A 23,392-nucleotide genomic window follows, 5' to 3' on the forward strand; every position below is an offset into this window, starting at 1 on the left:
AGGAAGTGGTATCAAGTGTCTGCTTGCTGGCCAAGCATGACCTTGTCTGAAGGGCCCTAATGTCCATTTCTTGAACACAATGAGGATTTCCAAAGTTCTCTAAGGCACACAATCTTGTCTGCAGTGTGCACACCCACTAGGTTGCATCTGTGCACCTATCTAGCTCTGTTATTAATCAGGTGCTCGCATAGTGAAGAGAAACTGTCCAACATTGAGCCTAGAACACAGGGACCTGTTTCCAGAGCACTCCATCGTGTGACTCCTGAGATGCTAGCTCAGGCCTTTCTGGACCATCCATGTCCCCTTTCAGGTGACCTAGAGCAGGACGTAGACGCCTTACAGTTGTGGTTGACTGATAGGCTGAACGACCTCGCCCCTGTGTTGGCGTCTAGGGCCACCTCTAAGCGGGTCTCGGCTCCGTGGTTTACGGATGCATTGCTTGCCTCCCGCCGCCAGTGTAAGGTGGCGGAGAGGGCCTGGCGTTTCCAGTATGATCTGATGGCCAAACTTCCATACAGGACTGCTATTAAGTCCTATCATCGTGATATTCTCCACAAGAAAAGGAGTATTTATCTAGGAGGATTGAGGCTGCCTCCAACTCCTGTAAGGAGATTTTCACTGTTGTGAGGGAGTTCATAACTCCTAGATCTAACCCTTCTCAAAGTGCTCCCTCTGAATCATGGGCCTGTGACCTCGCAACATTTTTTACAGACAAGATTAGGCTGATCCAGGATTCCTTTCAGGGGAGGCCAGTGGAAATTCAGCTCAGCAGTGGCGACGGGATAGTTGCATATCCCATATTGGATCCGGCTTTGTGTGTCTTCCCGCCCATCTCCCTTGCCTCCTCTCTGGCACTCTTGACCAACCTTAAATCTGGGTCACCGCTAGACCCTTGTCCAGCCAAATTCTTGGCAAGGATGGCGGAGGTGGTCAACCCGTTGGTCAATCCACTCTTGAACCGCTCCTTGAGGGAGGGGTTGGTCCCACAGGCATGGAAGCAGGCCATGGTGATCCCCCTCCTCAAAAAGCCGGGCTCTAACTCTGAGGTGCTGGCTAATTATAGGCCTATCTCGCTTCTGCCTGCGTTAGCTAAAATCACGGAAAAGCATGTACACAGTGTACTCTCTGCTTTTCTGGAGACGAATGGTTTGCTGCACCCTTCACAATCCGGCTTTCGGCCCAATGTGAGCACCGAGACTGTGCTCTTAGAAGTGTCTGAGGCCATCAGGGAGGTACTGGACTCTGGAGGTAGAGCCATGCTTGTCATGCTCGATCTGTCGGTGGCTTTCGACACCGTCCCCCATGAGGGGCTCCTCGCCAGACTTTATACCATCGGTCTGAGGGGGACGGTGTTCAGCTGGTTTACATCTTTTCTAGCGGGCCGTCGACAAACGGTCTGGGTCCCCCCCAGCTCCGCTGAGATGCCGCCTTTGGGAGTTGGAGTTCCGCAGGGCTCTGTGTTGAGCCTGTCTCTTTTTAACATCTTTATGACCCCTCTGGCGGCACTGGCGGAGTCTTTTGGGACCCAGATCGTTTCCTATGCCGATGACACTCAGCTTCTCTTCACGTGCAGGAAAGGGGAGAACTTCGATGGAGAGAGCATTCGGGACTGTCTCGGCGCGGTCTTTAATTGGTTTCGGCAGAACAGCCTTAAATGCAACTCCGACAAGTCGGAGCTGCTGTTCTTTGGCTGTACCTCAGACCCGGATTGGCAGGCATGGTGGCCGAGCGATATGTTTCCTCCAGCTCAGGCATCCCAGGTGGCAAAAAACCTGGGTGTTAAGATCGATAACAACCTGACAATGAAATCTCAGATTCTGGGCCTTTCGGGCACTTGTTTCGGAATCTTAAAGATGCTGCGTAAGTTCCTCCCTATGCTCACTGAAGAGCACAGGAAGATCACGGTGCAAGCTCTGATTGGCTCAATATTAGATTATGCCAACGCTCTCTACTTGGGTCTCCCAGATTATCTTGTGCAGCGGCTTCAGGTTGTGCAGAATTCAGCGGCACGCGCCATTTTTGGCCTCCGCAGGCGAGACAGAGTGTCCGGCCTGTTACAGTCACTTCATTGGCTGCCTATCCGGAAGCGGATAGTTTTTAAGGCACTGACGCTGGCCCATAAGGCGCTCTTCGGCTCGGGAGCAAAATACCTTCAGCGCAGGCTTGCCTTTTATCGTCCAACTAGAGCTCTCCGTTCGGAGTCTCTGTCTCTTGCGGTGGTCCCCCGGGTCAGGAAGGCCCGTGTGGGGGGGCGCTCCTTTAGTGTGAGGGCGCCCCAGCTTTGGAATACCTTGCCACTGGCTCTACGATGCACTCTGAATCTGTTGTCTTTTAGAAAAAATCTAAAAACCTGGCTTTTTACTCTTTAGTTATGTTACTGTGTTGGTCTGGAAAAATTTTCTTCTGTTATGTTTCCCTGTGTCTGAGCTGCCAAAACAAAGCGCCGGGATACTCCGTTGGAGTAGCCGTGCGCTATAAAAATAAAGTATAACATAACATAGTTGTACATTTACAGGAGTAAACCAGGTTTCTGTAGGGGTTGCTTTCCAATTTCAAGGATTATTCTGTTTTTTAAGGCAATTGTTTTTGTGGTGCTCTTCCTCTGCATTTGACCTTTTGGAGCAAAATACAGGTGGCACAACATGTACATTAAAAACAACCCTGCACACATTGTACTAATGGAGCTGCCATCTAGCTTCCCCCTTCTACACCTTGCATTCTAGGTGGTGCCACTTTTAGGATTTATATTGTGCTCCATCCCCAAACCCTTTGAATTCTCTCCAAAAGTTGTTTTGAAGTAAATGTCTTGTGGAGAACAATTCCCCTGAAAACATTACTGTTAAAACACGTTTACCTCAGAAAAATCACATGACTTTCTCAATAAGGTGCAATTATTAAGAAAGTGAAATATGTCCTTTTGTGAAGGACCTGCATCGGTGGTCCTTGTCCACCTGTGTATTGCGCCGTAGCCCATCATTCAAAGGATTTGGGATCTTGTTTATACCATTGTTGACACCAGATGATGTGACCTTCAAAGGAGTAGATCCTGATGGACACATGCAGTTTAGTCCAGACTCTAGCAAGAGAAGCTGCAGCCTGTAAACAAGTTTGCCTTGAAGGTAAGCAGGTCAAGGGGACATGATGGAGACATGCCCATTCCAAAAGGAATACCTGCATTCTGTTGTAGTAGGTGAGAACTCTTGGAACCAGACATCTTGAAATAAGAATGGAGAGGAGTAGGCTTAGCAGAAAAATCTGAAAATATGGAAAGGGTTGAAAAATGATGATCCTCTCACTAGGAGAAGGTTATTTCCTTAAGTAAAAGTGCTTCTGCATGGAATGTCAAATTTGTGCATAGAGATGGGTGGGAGGTTGAATGCAAGAATGAATGGTCAGAAGAATGGGGCAGACAAATTAGTGCATGAATGAGTGCTTGAATAAGTGGCTATCCATCCATAATTTAAGTTTCAATATCCCCACGACTGCAGCTCCCACTCACATGTTCTGGCAAATACAGCTCTGTCTGGTACCCCTAGAAATCTGGAAAGAATTCAGAATATTGCTATTAAGAGATATTAATGGATGACCCCTGATACAATGCCGTGTTTAACCCCGTGAGCTGGGATGGAACCCCATACCCTCTGTTATCAAAAACAAAAAATAGCAAATCAAAACCGCTGTAGGATTTTTTGAAAGATTAAAATAATCAATTGCTTCCGTCAAATAATGTATGTTATAATAAAGTTGATGTCCAGGGATAAAACCGGACTGGTCTTTCCCAATTAAAAAAGGCATAACCTCAACAAACCTTGCTGCTAACATTTTCGTCAAAATTTTAGTCAGAATTTATCAGCGTAATTGGGGGGAATGAATGTATGTCTTCATCCTTCTTAAGAAAGCATGTATGTAGGCTTTTATGAAAAGAAGTGTGGCCGGACCCACCTGTTAATATAATATTGTATAAGGACTTCATAGGGCCTTCTACTTCTGAAATCAGAGCCCCATACCACTTTGTAGGAAACCCATCTTCTCCTGGCACCTACCCTGTTGTCAGATTTCTCACCAACGCTTCTACTTTAGAGAACATTATAGGGCAAATGAGGTGTAGGGCTGCTTCACTCGACAAATTAGGAAAGAGAAATAGTATCTAACAGACTGGACATCTGTCTCATATCTGATGATTGGCCAGCTGCCTATATATATTGCTTAGGTTGAGCCGGTGGTTTCTGGTGCTCGGCACCATCACTTAATTGTCAACATCAGCACTTATGACAGTTTACCATGGTGGTGCTGCCCATCTAACTTAAAGGTGAGCACAACAATGGTTGTTTATGAATACAATATATATTAAAAATTACTAATACCTGCCTATCCAGCCATTTCTATAGGTTTGGGGACCTGGAAAAGTCTGAAATGTCACACTTGCCAGAGAAAGGTGTGTTAGTATTTGTTTTGGTACCCTCATACGCAGCAATGACAGGGACACTGGGTGGTGCAAGCTTCAGTGGCTTCTTGGTCAGGGCCAATTAAGCACTACGTATTTAGGGGCTGGTTATGATGTCGGTCGGAAAGACTCCGAAGAGGATTTGGATTTTCCTAACGCGTGTCGGAACATTTATTTATTTATTTATGAAACGTATAAAGCGCGCAAATGCCCAAGGGCGTCTCGGTGCTGTGGACGTGGCAGTGAAGTGGATGATTTATTGATTGAACAGCCAAGTTTTTATTTTTCTTCTGAAGGCCACCAGTGTTTGGCAGGATCTGATCGCCATATTCAGAGAATTCCATAGTGTAGCTGTGGAGACAACAAAACGCCGATCGCCCCAGGAGGCAGTTTTGGTCCTTGGCACAGACAGCAGAAATGCATTAGCAAATCGTAGTGGTCTGCTAGGGACATGAAAGGCTAGAGGGTTTAGAAGAAAGCGTGGTCCTTGCTTGCGAGAGGCTTTGTAGGCGATGCACAGTGCCTTAAACTTTATTCGGTTCTTCACCGCGAGCCTTTGATTACTTGAGCAATGGGCTTGAACTTCGGGGTTCCTGACAGCATTCTGGCAGCGGCATTCTGCACGGACTGCAGTTTACGAATGACTTTTTGTTGGGTATTAATAAAAAGCCCATTGCAATAGTCCAGAGAGGACATCACAAAAGCTGTGACCAGTGTTCTTCCTGAACTGGGGGGGAGATAAGGCATAATTTTTTTAATAGTTTTGAGTTTATAGAAAGAGGCAGAGACGATGGTGTTCGGAAGAGCAGCAAATGTCATTTTATTGTCAAAAATAATTCCAGGGTTTCTGACCTTGGTACCAGGGTTGGGTGGGGGACCAAGATCTGAGGGCCACCAAGAGTTTGACCAAGTTGGGTAGAGCTTACCAAAAATCATCACCTCCGTTTTATCGGAGTTAAGTTTAAGGCAATTATTGGCCATCCAATTACTAATGGCCAACATGCCATGCTGGAAATTGGCTGCTATCCTCTCTCCATTGTTTTTTATCGCCAGTACCAGCTGGGTGTCGTCTGCATAAGATGTTAGGCTCATCCCATGTGACTTGATGACTCTAGCTAAGTCCGATACATAGATATTAAAAAGTGTCGGACTTAGGGATGAGCCCTGAGGGACACCGCACCGTAATGTCATTTGGGCAGAGTGGAAGTTGCCCATCATGACCGTCTGGGTACGGTTGGAGAGAAAGGAGAGCAGCAGGTCTCTGGCGTTGTCCTGGATGCCCATAGTGGTGGCACGGTCTATCAGGGTGTTATGATCGACCATGTCAAATGCGGCTGATGAATCCAGCAAAATGAGAACTGCCGTCCCTCCTTGGTCAAGGATGGTTCTTATTTCATCTGAAGCCTTGATCAGGGCAGTCTCAGTACTATGGCTCTAGCGAAAGCCAAATTGGGTGTCGTCCAGTAAGTAGTGGTCTTCAATATACTGGGAAATTTGGGTGTTCATTAGTTTTTCTACCACTTTGGCCGCAAAAGGCAGACTAGCGATGGGTCTGTAATTTTTGTTGTCCTCAGGGTCCAGATAGGGTTTTTTTAGAAGAGGTTTAAGAAGGGTGTTTTTCCAGATGGTGGGATAGACCAGTGAGAAACATTGAGTTAAACATTGAATTTTCTTTCATAAGTCGGTAAGCACCCTTTTTAATTTTATTTGTAGCGCTATCCGCTTTCACTTTAGCAGCCACGCTTGTTTATTTATTTAATTAATTTGCCACATGGCCCGAAAGGGAGCATTTGTCCTCACTAATCTAACAAGCATTTGCATGCAATAGGTCTCGAGTTTGAACTATTGACATTGCAAATAACAATGCCTTTTATTTTTGTTTTCGTTTTTTAAAACATAGATAAGAGGCATTGCCATTTACAATGCCAATTGCTTAAACTTGCAAAAATGCGAGACCTATTGCATTGCAAATACTTGTGTTAGGACTGTTGTATATGGCTGCACTTCACAACGAAACTTTGTGATCTAGAGAGCTGGGACACTGTCAATGAGAATAGGGTCCGTAAAGTGATTGTCAGCAGTACACTTTTTTGCTTGCGGGGTAAGAGTATATTTGAGTGTGTCTTCCCATTCAGTTCTCTAGCTTTAAAGATTAAGCAGCAGTTGAGCATATTGGCATTTACAGTTGTATAGTTTGATTGAAGTCGCTTACAAATGGTTTCTCACTGACTGGATTTTTTTGTGTGTTTTGTTCACCATTCCGTTGATCTAAAAATACTACCATGCCATTTGCCGTAGGGAACACGACCTTGGCATTTTACCTCAGAGGGCTGCATCGCTAGTCACTCTTTTGCATGTATGGACGAGAGGACTTTCGTTTTGGAAACCCCACAAGAAGACAGGTGATGCTAGACACAGAAGAAGGACCACACAGGTAATATTGGTGTGTGTGGGTTTTAGGGGCAAGCCAACATTTTGAACCTGACATAAGGGGGATATTGAAAATAAATCAGGGGTATGTAGGAACCATGGTTGCCTCAGGTAGAGTACTCTCCTGTCCACAAATGCCTTTTCCCAACCATTTCCTGCCAGTTGCCAATCCTTAACATTCTAATGTCAGCGTGTGATATTCGACACGCACAGGCACTTGAAGAGGGAGAAAGAAGAGAAGCGAAAGACCTGTAAGGATAATGACAAGGGGAAAACAATCAATGTATAACGGGTTATGTTATAATATTGCATAACAATAAACCAACTTTGCTCTGTCTTTGAGCAAGTTAATCCAGTACATAATCCTTGAATCTAACTGGCATGCCTACAATTAGTGAGGGTCAGGCTCTCAACACATTTTTACCTCTGTTCCGAACATTCAGTTCGGATCCAACAGGCTCTAGAGATATGGTCACACAGGTGATGATTACACAATAGGTAGAACAGTCTGCTCTGTGGGGAGTTATTGTATGCTTTCCTGCAACATTCAATGCACCATGCCCGCTTTCACTTTCCAAGAAGCCCTGGACAATGGTGGCCTCTTCTGTGAAGGGAAATAGGTCTCGCTTTTACAAGAGTTTGAGCTATTGGCATTGTAAATGACAATGCCTTTTATTTATGTGTTTATTATCAAAACAGAGAAACAAAAGGCATTGTCATTTGCAATGACAATAGCTTAAACTCTCGCAAATTCAAAACTGGTTGCATTGCAAATGCTTGTTTCAATGGGAGCCTGTGTTTTCAGTCGGAACACAGGCTCCCATCGAAGTCAATAGGAGTCCGAACGAACAGTGTTTGTAAACATCGTAATCGGTTGGTCGGACTCCCCGAACCTTAGTCGGTTGGAAACGTTTGCGACAAGGAGTCGGTCAGAATGCTTTCTGACCAACATCATAAAGAGGCCCATAGTTGCAAAATACTGATAAAATACCCTCTCGACTAACATGGCTTCCCTCAACAACGAACCAGTTAACAGCTCCCAAGTGTTATCAACAGTATTTTTAGCATGTCAGGATCTAAACGCCAAGCAAGCAATTTCCCACTTCTCCTTTCTCATATAAATGTTGCCCATAAGTTCTTGCATTGATAATTTCCTTCTCAAGAAGAAACTGTTGCAGCTTATGCTATGCCCACACTCTCTCTTTAATATTTAGAGCATTGGGCACTCGTTTAAGTTCGGCCTCTGCTTATTGGAGATCTGAAGATAAAGCCTTAAACTCTACTTTAGCTAACTTATTGGAGAAACTTTGAAAAGCTGTAATCTCCTCTCTCGTGTTAACTTGAAAGGCTCCCTGATATGATCTAGAGAGGAAGTAAGCTGATTTTCCTAAAAAAACAATAATGCGTGGACCCTCATTGCAATTAAGGATTCATCAGCAAGCAAAGTTCTGTTTAAGAACCAACACTTGGGCAAGGCTATCCTATCATAAAAACCCAACTCTAATCGTATAGCATAATGGTACGATAAAGAATGCAATATAATTGAGGGGCAGGGACTAGAATCTCCCCAGAGATAAGAAAAAAGTCTATCCTTGGCGCAGAACAATACCGAGAGGAAACAAAAGTATAGTGTCTTGCTTTGGGAAAGAAAGCACACCAAACCAAGCTCCTGTTTAATCCAATGGATTGCCCTCTCCATCTTAGTTTTGCACTGAGGAATGATTGCTAATATCAACTTCTGGGTTCTGATAAAAATTAAAGTCACCACCAATTCTTATGTTTCTAGCATGATTAGCCAGTTGAAGAGACAATTCATACAGTGACTGGTGGTCATCAAAAGTTGATCCATAAAAAGAGGCTAGGGAGTGCCTCTCATCATTAATACAAATTTTGGCCACCACCCACCTATCTGACCGATCTGCCACCACCTAATCCAATTGGACCTCAGATTCCTTACTAACCAAAATTGCAACCCCTATGGCCCAATAAATGAAATGAAAAGGCGACCAGTTAAATGAAGAAATTTTAGATTTCCTAATATGTGCCTCCTGCAGTAAAATCAAAGATGCCCTCTGCTCGACAAGCCAGTCCAACATTGCCCGGCATTTACAAGGGTTATTTAAACCATTTACATTAACAGAGACTATGCTACAATTCCCCCTATAGTCCTCTTTAGCATATCAATGTCTGAAAAACACTGAAAAACAGCAGTCTCCTGCCATTCTGTCATTTCTGATCCCAAGCTTGAATTAACAGACCCCTGCAAGCAACCATTTTCCCCACACCAAGGCACTTAGCCCAATCCCCCCAACCCCCCCACCTCAGTGTTATCAGGCCAACCTCAGTCCCACAGTCCCACAACCCTGTGACAATCAGAAACTACAACATGCATCCTCAGCCCACACATCCCTCCCATCCATCACAAACACCCACCAGACAGCCAACCCCTCATTGTGACCTTGTTGCCTTGTTGCACACTCACCCTCTCCCAGCAACTGTTCACTGCTTGCACCTTACTCAGGGCTCAGAGTGCCGCAACCTCCCCTTCTGCCCTCTTGAGCCTTGAAATAAACCAGATGAAGAAACAATCAACCAATAGCTCAACATTTTCCCTTAGCCTGACGCTCACATACATAATTCTGAGCTGACTTGACATCATTAAACACCTTAAATTCCTCATTAACCAGTGCCCTAAGTCTAGCTGGTTGTAAAATCTTATCTTGCCGACAGCTTGAAATAAAGGTAACATTTGCCAGAACACCTTCTGATGCTTTGAAGTCTCAAATTACATATAGGGGAAAACTTGAGTAGCCTGACCATCCCTGATTTAAATGCCTCTATGTTTAATAGTTTTGGTCAGCCCTTTTCTCGCATCCTATACTCCCAAAATGTACAAGCATAGCATGAGGGCGAGGAATCTCTGGATATTACTGAAACGGGATGAGATGCACATGTGTTATAGTCAAGACCTCTGTACTTACTTGTTAGTAGATGGGTGTAAATCAGATCATACACATACTCAGTTGCCAAGGCGGCTTTTCCCTCCTCCCTTTCTGGTATCCTAACAAATCTAAGATTAAGCCTTCTTGACCGGTTTTCTTGATCCTCAAACTGTTGCTTCATAGAGGCAAGTTCATCTTGAAAGTAAAATTCGCTTTAGCAAGCACATTTTGGGTATCTTCAAGGTCCAAGATTCTAACAGTCATTCCCTCCACTCATGTCACTAGAGAGTCTATTTTTATTTCCATTTCTGTCATCCGAGTGCCCCAGATACACTACAGAAAGTCATGGGAGACCTTAAACTACTGGTCCAATGGCAACATCTTCAGCAATAAGGATCCAATCTTAGTATCAGCCAAGTGATGCCCAGCCTCCTCAGTCACCAGCTGCGTAAAGGGGGAAATATTTTTGGGGGGAGGGCTGGCCATCCCAGCCATTTCCACATACAAGCTGACTGCTACCTTGTCCAGGGGTGGTGGGGGATGCAAAGGGGGTTGTCAGTCTGAGTTGGCTGAATAGTCTGTTCTTCCCTAGTCACTGAGCTGTTGACCTCTTGAGCCCCAAAAATTACCCCAATGTGATAAGAGGTAATTGGGGTAAGGGAGGCCATGCCTACTTTACTGTAGACTGTGAAAACTCATTTAGTGCCAACCAAGGTTTGCTTTAGCAGCAAAAGGACAGACACTAACGTTGGTACCATGGAATTAACTAGACCTTTTCCTCACAGGCAGGGCCAGCCCAATCAACCGTGTCTCCGGACCCCACGGTATGACCGCTTTCAGCAGTCGTCTTCAAATTCCCACCTTCCACACACCCCAGGAAGGGTTCTGTTTAGGAGTCTTCTCCTAATTTGATGGGCTGGCAGTAGAGAATTCACTTTATTCTGCAAACTTCCTCCACGGCTGGCCCCCCATATGCTTTTTGACAAAAGCAGAGGATCATAATTAATCAAGGAGGGCACTGAAAGTTCAAAGTCTATTGGTGGATAAGGAGTATCCAATGTCGCAGCCGATTCCATTCCTGACATCTCATACCCTTTTTAGACAAATTTTAAGTTTCTCCAGATAATGATGAAAGGGTGCCTTTCCTCGCTGAAAAAGGCCGGGACTTCCTTAATATGAGAATCCAGGTTTTTCCATTGATGCCCTCTGGATTTAACCCTGTGTTAAGTCTAGTCATGCTCAAAAGGCTCAAGGACTGCAGCAGGAACGCATATATGGAGGAGTGTGGCTCAATGGTTAGAGCGGCAGACCCTGATGCAAAGTTCTGGGCAGGGATCAGGGTTCGATTCCTGCCTCGGCGGGGTCTCGGGCTCAATTTCCTCGGACCTGTTAATTCTCGCCTCGGTGCCTATTTTAATCACAGGCCCCACGCTGCAACTCTGGGCAATAGCTTGCTTAACCTCCACTCCGGCCCCAACAGCGCTAAAGATGCCTGGCTTCACCCTGGGGGTGCCCAGGAGTGGACACTTCACAGGGAAAGCCAGGAGGGGTTCCACAGCGGTATGAGTATCAGTGCCAGGAAGCCGTATAGGCAACATCGCAAGGTGATGTCTGGTGACAGTGCGCTCTATCAGTACCATTGCATTTACATTTATAGGCCAAAGCAATAATCTTAACCTATGTCTTACTTAAAGTATGCCAATAGAGTCTCCCAATTGCCTAAGGTACCGCTGCTGTTTCCTCCAGGCAGGCCAGACCAGACAAAATCTCAACAATATTTCAGCACTACAGGCCACCCAAGGCAGCTGATCAGTTAGTTGGAACGTGTCAGCTGTGCTCAGCTTGTCCACAGATGTTCTGTAGCATTCAACCCAAGCTGCGGTCTTTAACAAAAAAAAAAGCCTCAGGCCGCCCTGCAATCCTTGAACAAGTGCTTGCTAGCACCAAGAGACATGAAGCGACAGGGAGAGTACTTCCAACCCCTCAGGCTTTCTCACTCAAGGCTTTTTTTTAACATTGATGGTTCTGCCCTACCCACGGATTTGCAGAATATATATCACCAAGACCCAGTTAGGTATTTGGACATAATGGCTTCTGAAGAGTATGAAGATCTATATATATTAACGGCCTTGCCCTGCTTGGTAAGGTTCAGAATGTGTTGGAACGACAGGACCAGGGTGGCACTAGTTAAAATGCATATCTTACCATTGTTAAAAAAAAATATTCACATCAATTCCCTGTGTGCTTCATAATAATTTTTTCCAGCAGTTCAATTGACAGATTAGTGGTTTTATTTAGGATAAGAGTAGTCTGGGAATCAGTATATTGAGGTTGACTTTACTGAGTGTTCAGGAAGGATTCGTTTTACCAGATTTCAGAGTCTATTATTTAGTGGCTCATATGCTGAATTGCACCAGGTATGCTGATTTGACCAATTGCAAAACCTTTGAAAATTATTTACTTTGTGCTGTGGGTAGAGTAATCTCATTCCGTTTAGACCCCAATGTTCCCCTGGAAATGTATCTACACTTTTGGCCTTCAGAGCTAACCAAAAGCAACTCTTTCACTGGCTACAAATGTCTAAAATCCCTGCTAAAACACCTGTTGAGAACTTCTGCCCAGATAATTTGCTCGGGGTAGTTTCTACATTGGTAAATGTAAATGTAAATGTAGTGTATTTATATAGCGCACTTCTACCCGGAGGCCTCATAGCGCTGTATTCATACCGCTGTGGAACCCATGCTGGCTTTCCTGTGAAATGTCCACTCCTGGGCACCCCCAAGGTGAAGCCAGGCATCCACAGCGCTGCTGGGGCCGTTGTGGAGATTAAGCAAGCTATTGACCAGAGTCACAGAGTGAGACCCATGATTAGACTAGGCACCGAGGCGAGAATTATCAGGTCCGGGGAAATTGAGTCCAAGAGCCGCCGAGGCGGGAATTGAACCTTTGTCCCGGGCCAGACCTCTGCATCAGGGTCTGCCGCTCTAACCATTGAGCCACGCTTCTCCACAGTGAAATCTAATCTGGGGAAAGTTCGGGCTGGATGGTTGATGGGACATTGATCCAGAGGGAAATGGCTCACCTCCTTTTTCCAATATTTTGGCCACAAAATATGCTGGTATATTATCAGATTGTGCCCACTTTAAGGAAACATCAACCCTTGCAAATTGAAACAACCCAGGTGATAGTTGCGGCTCTTTTTCATTATATGCAGAGTCAATGGGTAAAATGATTGAATTAAAGGGTAAACTAACTTTCGGCCAGTTTCGAGTTATGCAAACTAAATAGTCACTAAATGTGGTTAGAGAAAATTATTGATGTGTATTTAATGGAACAACTTGATGCAAGCCAAGTTGGGAAACACAGAAGCTTTGCTAGAATCTGGAAATATTCTGTGTTGTTTATACAGCCTTGAAGCCTTGCCCTAATTATCCGAAATACGCTGCTAGCAGTCATTAAACAAGCATCTACAGATGGCTCTGAAGTCTTCACTTTCTTAATTCACCTTTCTACCAAACAATCATTTCAGGACGATTTTATTATCGCCCAGCAGGTCCTAATAAAAACTTCATTCACAACCTCAGCTCCCTCCTTGAAGTAGGACCAATCCATAACGAAATTCTCAGATTGGAGATTTTAACTTTCACCTAGAGAACTCGGAAGACAGTGACATGGAAGTCTTAATCAAAACATTTGAATGTTTTGGACTCAGCCAACTAGTGAAGCATCCTACCTATTCAGCGGGACACACGCTGGAGGGTCTGTTCTCAAACAATCCCAAGGTGATCATAAAAGACCCCATTCCTTTAGCATAGTCTGACCACCGTCTGGTTTTGTGTGATATAAAGGTAAAACCCTCATCATGCTCTAACAAATCCCCTAACCACAAGACTACCACTTATGCCTGGAACAAAGTTCCTAGTGAGCTCGTTAATAAAACCCTTTTAGATACTTTGCCCTGCACTACTGATACCCCAGATTTTATTTTTATTTATTTAAGAAGTTTTCTATAGCGCTGTCCAGACCCAGGGGTATTGGAACGCTTTACAGTAGGTGCATAACATATAATCATCATATACAAGACAGAGGAGCGACATATCAACCGACGATCGTCAAAAATAAAGAGCAACACATTGTAGTGCAGGACATTTTATGGCTTTGAGGTTCTTCAGATTCTTAGGGTTGGAGCAGAGCTCGATGTTTGCTGTCTGTCCCAAGCTATCCACTTCCTAGGGAGCAGTTGAGGAACAGGGTTTTGAGTTGGCTTTTGAATTCTACAAAGGAGGGAATGGTTCTAATGTGCGGGGGAATGGAATTCCAAATTTTGGGGGCGCTTCCAGTGAAAGACTGGTCCGCAGTTCTTTTCCTTCTGGTTTTAGATGAGATGGGTAGGAGGGAGTTTGAGCTTCTCAGGTTCCTGGATTGGCCGGCTTTTGTGAGCTTTTTCGCCAGGTACTCGGGTTTGCCGGTGTGAAGGGCTTTATGGGTTAGACAGGCTGTTCTGAAGCTAATTCACATTTCGACTGGAAGCCATTTGAGCTCCTTGAGTGCAGGGGAGATATGATCAATGCCGGTGATCATTCTGGCGGCCGCATGTAACGTTGTTTTGATGGGAGCCAAATGCGATTTAGGAATTCCTGCTAGGACTGCGTTCCCATAGTCCAGTCTTGACAGTATGTTATCCTCTCCGTCCTCAGGATCAGCTTGTGGTACAAGTAGGCCACCTCCAGATCTATCCAAGCCCCGAATGCTGTAATAGCCGTGGGCTAGAGAAGGATCAGGTGAGGGCAAAAATAATAAACAGGAAGGAAAGGAAGGGGGCTGCTGGGAGGGAGAGCTGTGAAGACAGAAACAAACAAGAAATTGGTATCTTGGTTCATGAAAGTCTTTTCTTATTCACGTTACCCCTCAGTTCTACCGTGTTATACCTGTATATAAAAAGCTGACCGCCTGACCTCAGCAGATGCCTCTCTATACTGAAGGGACTTGAATCAGCCCGTAAATGCCTTCCCCTGTAAGAACAAAGCTTAACTGTAAAACACACCTTAAGACCCTGAAAAACAGCAATCTTATAGGAGGGAAGAATGACACTACGTACCCTAATCTTTATACTTCAGAGCCCTGAAGAGAACGTAGACTAGGTTCCAAGGAAGGCGCCTTAGTAATACAGTAACTCCCAGAAAGTAATATGGATAAGGGTTACGTCACCCAAATAACAATGGAGACAAAGGTTACCTGAATTCAAGAACTATCAGGTGAAGTACTCTCTTCGTTGCAGCCAGGAAAATAATACAGACCCTCTGCAATAGCCGATGCAAGGAGGCTGTCCAACAGAGGGTCTAGGAACTCAAAATAATGTGAATGACAAACAACAGTTTCCTCCGCAATAGCCGTTGCAAAAAGGCTCGCCAACGGAGGAAACGGGAAGCAGCGATAGCGTGTCTACCGCAAGAGCCAGGGCACAGGAGACTCGCCAGCGGAGCCACGCAGAACAACACCTAGAAGCACCCTTACTGTCCTCCGCAATAGCCGATGGCAAGGCTCTCCAACGGAGGACTGGACAACAACAATGAATCGAACCCAAGACCGTCCTCCGCAATAGCCGATGGGAAGGCTCTCCAACGGAGGACAGGATGGACACAAGTGCGCCGGAATAAACAGCAACTGGAAGTCGAGGTTAACTAATAGCACAGAGAAACCTCACCGCAAAAGTCGACTGGAACGCCAGGAAACACGAACCGGAATATCCGACGCCGGCTCCAGGAAGTGGCGTCTATTTATGCTCCGCCTCTCGGCCGCTAAGCCCTCTGGGAAATGTAGTCTTTTCACCGCGGAGCTCGTTAGTTCCTGGAGGCGCGACGACACCTGACAGTACATCCCCCTTCACCTAGAGCGCCGAAGGGGGCCAGGGCTCTCAGGGAAACGACGATGATAAGCAGCCACCAGTTTGGGAGCATGAACACCCGATGCAGGTTCCCACGAGTTCTCTTCGGGCCCGTAACCTTTCCAGGCCACCAGATACTGCAGGCCACGACCCCGCCACCTAGAGTCTAGAATCCCCTCCACCTCGTATTCTAGACCATCGGAAACCAACAAAGGGGGAGGAAGGCGTCGCACCACCGCCGCCGCAGGCTTGAGCAGTGACACGTGGAAGACTGGATGAATACGCAGATGTCTAGGTAACAGCAACTTCACCGCCACTGGATTGACGCATTGCACCACCCGAAAGGGACCTATATATCGAGGGTTAAACACACTGTAATGCCTAAACCTAAAGTTCCGGGTAGACAGCCACACCCAATCCCCCACACGATACAAAGGACCAGAGCGACGTTTTTTGTCCGCCGTGTTCTTATAAGCCACCTTGGAGCTTCTCAGGGAGTCCTGTGCTTGCTCCAGTATTTTCTTGAGTCGAGAAACCCTTCTGGCGGCTTCGGGCACGGTCTCCTCTCGGTACGGCTGCACAAAAGGGAGGAATCGTGGATGATGACCATAAGTGCAATAGAATGGTGATACTCTCGTGGCAGAATGCGTAGCGTTGTTGTATGCCACCTCTGCCAGCCAAAGGTGCTCCACCCAATCTCTTTTCCCCTGGGAAACATAGCATCGCAAGAATTGCTTCAATGTCTGATTGAGCCGTTCCGTCTGGCCATCGGTCTGGGGATGGAAGCTCGTGGATAACGCTGTCTTGATGTGGAGAGAGGAGCACCACGCTTTCCAAAATTGGGCGGTAAACTGAGAACCTCTATCCGACACTATGACTGAAGGTAGACCGTGCAGACGAACAACATGTTTCAGAAGAAGATGTGCCAATTGACCTGCCGTCGGTATCTGAGGACAAGCAACGAAATGCCCCATCTTCGTTAGATAATCAATGACCACCAACACCGTGGTGCAACCCTGATCTTTTGGGAGACCTACCACAAAGTCCAACGAAATACGTTCCCAGGGGGTAGACGGGGTAGGCATGGGCTGCAGTAGTCCTGCAGGTCTACGATGATCCGACTTGGCGCGAGCACAGACATCACACTCCGCCACCCATTTCCGTACATCATCCCTAATCGTAGGCCACCAACACCTACGCTGAATCAGATCCATAGTCTTATCTACTCCGACATGTCCAGCACTTGGTGAAGTGTGACACCACTCATACATTTGTTTACGCAATGCTTCAGAGGGTAACAGCATCCGTCCCTGGTTGATTGGAAAGCCATGATGTAGTCGCCATTCAGGATGTAATTGCAGCCAGCTCTTCCACTGATCGGTTCTGATCCCATATCGTATCCCTTGCAGAAATGCATCAGGTTGGATGCTACAAACCACCTTGACAGGGTCCACTATCGAAGATTCTGCTCTGGCCTCCGAGACCTTTATAGATGATTGACGAGACAAGGCATCCGCTTTTCGATTGTCTGCTCCGGGTCTAAAAGTGATAATGAAATTATATCCTGAAAAGAAAAGCATCCACCTCAACTGTCTGGGGGTCAAATGTCTGGCGGCTGACATGAACTGTAGATTGCGGTGATCGGTATACACCGTTACCACGTGCTTTGCTCCCATTAGGAAATGCCTCCATTCAGTGAACGCCTGCTTGATCGCTAAAAGTTCTTTCTCAGCTATGCAGTAGTTGCGTTCTGCCCCCGTAAGTTTATGTGACATAAATGCCACTGGATGCATTTGTCCTGTAGTTTCGTGTCTTTGTGACAGAATGGCTCCGGTAGCTACCTCAGAAGCGTCTGCCTCAACTATGAAAGGGATATCCGTATTGGGGTGTGTCAATATCGGAGCAGTGACAAAAGCTTCTTTTAAATCATCAAAAGCCTCCTGAGCACTCCTATCCCACATGAACCCTTGATCCTTTTTCAACAGGCGAGTTATGGGAGCCACCACTTTCGAAAATTGGTTAATAAAACGTCTGTAGAAATTGGCGAATCCTAGGAAACATTGAACGTCCTTGATGTTTCGAGGACTTGGCCAATCTCGCACTGCGTGGATCTTCCTCTCTGCCATTTCCTGTCCCTGAGGGGTAAGCATCACCCCTAGAAACTCAACTGTAGTGACGTGAAAGTCACATTTGGACAATTTGCAATAAAGATGGTGTTTCTGTAGTATCCTGAGAACAGACTTGACATGTTGTATATGCATGTCCTCGGATTCGGAGTAGATGAGGATATCATCTATATATACAATGACGTGTCGGTCCGAGATTTCTCTCAACACGTCGTTCAGAAAAAACTGAAATGCAGCAGGGGCATTGCAAAGCCCGAAGGGCATGACCAGGTATTCGAATAACCCATACCTGGTCTGGAATGCTGTCTTCCATTCATCCCCTGCCCGCATTCTAACCAGATGGTATGCTCCCTTTAAGTCTAATTTAGTGAAGACCTTGGCTTTCTTCACTTGCTCCAGTAAGACGGGTATTAACGGTAAAGGGTATCGGTTCTTGATGGTTACTGCATTGAGGGCTCGAAAGTCTACACAGGCTCTCAGATCCCCGTTAGCCTTAGGGATGAAAAATAAAGGGGATGCTGCTGGTGATCTTGAAGGACGTATGAACCCTAATTTCAGCAGCTTGTCTAAATAAGTTCTCAAGTAAACGTTCTCTGGCTCTGTCAGTGCATACAGCCGTCCCTTAGGGATCACCGCCCCTGGAACCAACTCAATTTGACAGTCGTATGGCCTATGTGGGGTTGTTCTTCAGCTCTAACTTCATCAAACACTCCTTCAAAGTCCTGATATTCTCTTGGAAGAGATACATCCTTTTCTGCGGCCGTGGCTATCACACCCCCACCAGCCAACGCAAATGAGGGACATTGTGCACATCTAAAACAATGCTCTTCACAATGTGCCGAATTCATTGAGATATGGCCGGTTTCCCAGTTAATGTCAGGGTTGTGTCTTTTCAGCCAAGGGATGCCCAAAATCACCCCATACTGTGGTGCCTCAATGATACTGAACGACACTTGCTCTCTATGATTACCGAACCTCATCTCAGTTAAGGCCGTTTGATAACTTATGGGTCCTGTGTTCAGTTTCCTCCCATCTACCGCAAACACATCAGTACCGTCTTCCCTGGGGATTAAAGGAATGCCTATCCTTTCTGCTTCTTTCATATCCATGAAGAAACCCGTAGCCCCGGAATCCACCATGGCCTGTGTATGCACTTCAATCATGCCTATCATCAAAATAATTTTAACGAATAGATGTTGTGCTCCTGTAACCATACTCAACATGGAAGGGACAATAATCTGACTCCAGGGAACCCCTTCCACACCCCTAGAGCTCTTCAGTTTTCCGCCGGTTTCTCAGTGGCCGCTGACACCCCCCTATTCGAGCGAAACTTGGAAAATTTGGGTTTGACCGGGCATTCTCGAACATAATGGCTTTTTTTGCCACAATAAAGACAAAGACCCAACTTGCGCCTCTGTTCCTTTTCAGTGGCGGTCAAAGCGGCACGAACCGCTCCGATCTCCATAGACTCGGAGGCCTCTGATACTGAACTATCCGGAGCCTTTACTGCCACTGAAGAGGGGACCGGTCGGTTCTTTACTCCACCACCCCCTTTACGATTCTTCATCCTATGGTCTAGCCTTAATACTAAATTAATCAAATCTTCACATGACACCGGTTGGGGGTCGATTTGAGCTATTATGTCTTGCATTTCCTCAGTCAAACCCTGATGAAAAATTGACGCTTTCTTGGCTTCCGGCCACTTAGTTTCAGCAACTAACCGTCTGAAATTGTTCAAATATGTTACTAGGTCTTGATTCCCTTGACGTAGGCCTAATAGCTCTTTATCTGCCGTATACGTATCCGCTCTTCTGTCGAATACCTTGGTGAATTCTACTTGGAATGCGTCCCAATCATGTAGTATCGGGTCATTTCTCTGAACCATGGGAACCGCCCATTGAGCTACGAGATGACAAACGCCACCTTTGACTGATTGGTAGGAAAGGACCTGGGTTTGCATGAAAAATGCATAAGAACTTGCGTCAAAAATACCTGCACTGATCCCGCATCACCGTTGAAACGTTCTGGGTGTGCTAATGGAATGCTAGGGGGGATCTCTACTACTACTGAACCGGCTGTACCAGACCCTGAAGCCCCAGCGCTAAAGGGGTTTTTCTGGATGTTATCCAACCGATTCCGTAATTCCGTGCTTTCTTGTCTGGATGCTATCAATTCCGATTGCACCACAACTAACGCTGCCATCACCTCGTCCAGAGTGGCCATACCCTAATCTGATCGGGAGGACTAAATATCTTAGGTCGGATATTCTGTTATCCTCTCCGTCCTCAGGATCAGCTTGTGGTACAAGTAGGCCACCTCCAGATCTATCCAAGCCCCGAATGCTGTAATAGCCGTGGGCTAGAGAAGGATCAGGTGAGGGCAAAAATAATAAACAGGAAGGAAAGGAAGGGGCTGCTGGGAGGGAGAGCTGTGAAGACAGAAACAAACAAGAAATTGGTATCTTGGTTCATGAAAGTCTTTTCTTATTCACGTTACCCCTCAGTTCTACCGTGTTATACCTGTATATAAAAAGCTGACCGCCTGACCTCAGCAGATGCCTCTCTATACTGAAGGGACTTGAATCAGCCCGTAAATGCCTTCCCCTGTAAGAACAAAGCTTAACTGTAAAACACACCCTATGACCCTGAAAAACAGCAATCTTATAGGAGGGAAGAATGACACTACGTACCCTAATCTTTATACTTCAGAGCCCTGAAGAGAACGTAGACTAGGTTCCAAGGAAGGCGCCTTAGTAATACAGTAACTCCCAGAAAGTAATATGGATAAGGGTTACGTCACCCAAATAACAATGGAGACAAAGGTTACCTGAATTCAAGAACTATCAGGTGAAGTACTCTCTTCGTTGCAGCCAGGAAAATAATACAGACCCTCTGCAATAGCCGATGCAAGGAGGCTGTCCAACAGAGGGTCTAGGAACTCAAAATAATGTGAATGACAAACAACAGTTTCCTCCGCAATAGCCGTTGCAAAAAGGCTCGCCAACGGAGGAAACGGGAAGCAGCGATAGCGTGTCTACCGCAAGAGCCAGGGCACAGGAGACTGGCCAGCGGAGCCACGCAGAACAACACCTGGAAGCACCCTTACTGTCCTCCGCAATAGCCGATGGCAAGGCTCTCCAACGGAGGACTGGACAACAACAATGAATCGAACCCAAGACCGTCCTCCGCAATAGCCGATGGGAAGGCTCTCCAACGTAGGACAGGACGGACACAAGTGCGCCGGAATAAACAGCAACTGGAAGTCGAGGTTAACTAATAGCACAGAGAAACCTCACCGCAAAAGTCGACTGGAACGCCAGGAAACACGAACCGGAATATCCGACGCCGGCTCCAGGAAGTGGCGTCTATTTATGCTCCGCCTCTCGGCCGCTAAGCCCTCTGGGAAATGTAGTCTTTTCACCGCGGAGCTCGTTAGTTCCTGGAGGCGCGACGACACCTGACACAGTACCAGAGATTGGGTGGCCTGTTTGAGATTATTGGTTGGAATGTAGGGTTTTATTTTGTTCAGTAGTCGGAGGTTAAGGAACGCACTTTTGGCCGATTTCTTAATGTGTCTCATCATGTTAAGTTTTGGGTCTAGGGTGATGCCTAGAGATTTGACAGATTCTGCTAGAGTGAGATTCCAGTTGAGCGCTTTGATAGCCTTTAACCATTTGTTGATTTGGGGGTTATCTTCCTGGGCTTGTCCCGAAGCGGTCGCTCACCCCGCTCCCACGCCTGCTGCCAGCTTGCCTACCTCATTGCTGCCTGCTACCCTGCTGGACCCGTGTTCGAGTGCACTCCCTCTGCGCCTGGTATCGTTTCAGCTAAGCGCTTTTCAGTGCCCTACCTGCGCTAAATTAACTTTCATTTCATCAACAAAACCACCATGGGAGGAAGATCCTTCTCCTACCTGGCGGCTAAAACCTGGAACACACTTTCCACTCACCTTCGCCTCACTCAGAACCACCTAGCATTCAGAAAGCAACTTAAAACCTGGATATTCGACAAATAAATCCCCACCCTTCTCCAAGCGCCTTGAGACCCTCTGGGTATGTAGCCCGCTATATAAATCAATTGACTTGACTTGACTTGACTTGTTTGCGATGAGGAGTGTCTCAGTCTTGTCAGGATTTAGTTTCAAGTGGTTGCTCATCAACCAGTGTTGGACATCTTTCAAGACATCATTTAGTCTTTGAATGTCTTTGAGAGAGGTAGTTTTCAGATACATAGAGGTGGAAGCGAATGTTGGTTTTTCTGAGTAGTTTGGAGAGAGGTTCCATGTAGATGTGAAAGAGTTGCGGTGAGAGCACCGAGCCTCGAGGGACGCCCTTGTTGACTTGCTGGAGCTCTGAAGTGAAGTTTTATTTTGTATTTTTTGCGTGCGATTGTGAATAAAGGAGGAGAAATATTTGAGTACTACCTCACCAAGGCCACCTCTTTCCTGGAGAGCCCTTATGAGGAGTTTGTGATCAACAGTATCAAATGCTGCAGAGAGGTCAAGGAGAATGAGGAGGCAGCATTGGTCAGAGTCTAATGATCCATGTATATTGTCAATGATGTTGAGAATCGCGGTTTCTGTGCTACAGCCTTTTCTGAAGCCAGACTGGTGGGGGTCCAGGAGGTTGATGTTGTCCAGGTGCTGTGTTAGTTAATGCAGTACGCATCTTTCTAGTGTTTTTGCGAGCAAGGGAAGGTTTAACCCAGGTCTAAAATTGTTCAGATTTGTCGAAATCTAGGCCGGGTTTTTTCTACAGGGGGGTGACTTGACCCATTTTAAGGCAGTCAGGAACCACTCCGTTTTTCAGGGAGCTATTTATGATTGTGCTCCAGAGTGGTGCAAAGGCGTGCTTCATTTTTTTGGATCGTAGAGGAGGAATGGGGTCAGGACATGAGCTGAGGGTTTGGAGGTGGAGATCAGCGTGATTATCTCAGTTTCTTGAACGGGACGGAATCTGAGCCAGGAATTGTGAAAGAAGCCAGTGAAAAGATCTGTGGCAGACTGGCCAACGTTTTCCTAGACAAAGAGGTGCAAATCTTTAACAAATGTAACCAATATTCTACTTTGCACTCTGAATTAATTCCAAAAGTATCCAGGGCTGCAGTTGCACCCAAACGTTCCGAATTCTCTTCCTTATCCACATCTTATGCCACTTTTCTTGTCAGTTCTATTAAGTCGGGGTTGCCTAGGGACCCTTGCCCCCCATCTATTACTACACAAGCAGCAGATACAATAGCATTATGTCTACCCCACATTTTTGACTACATAGTGACATGAGGAACTTTTCCCAACATTTGGAAAGAAGCGTCCATACTGACCTTATTAAAAAAACGAATTTGAATGATAACGACCCTAACAGTTATCGGCCAATCTCTCGTCTACCTTTTCCATAAAAAATGATAGAAAAGGGTTTGAATCTTCAAATAACCCAATTCTTGGCTGACCACCTCTACTTGACACTACCCAACTTGGATTTAGAAACTGTTATAGTACTGAAACCGCTCCGATTAAAACAAAAGAAGAAATCAGATCCGTAGTCGATGGTGGCGGAAACACTGCTCTGGTA

This window comes from Lissotriton vulgaris, chromosome 5, assembly GCF_964263255.1.
Source record: "Lissotriton vulgaris chromosome 5, aLisVul1.2, whole genome shotgun sequence".
Taxonomy (NCBI): domain Eukaryota; kingdom Metazoa; phylum Chordata; class Amphibia; order Caudata; family Salamandridae; genus Lissotriton; species Lissotriton vulgaris.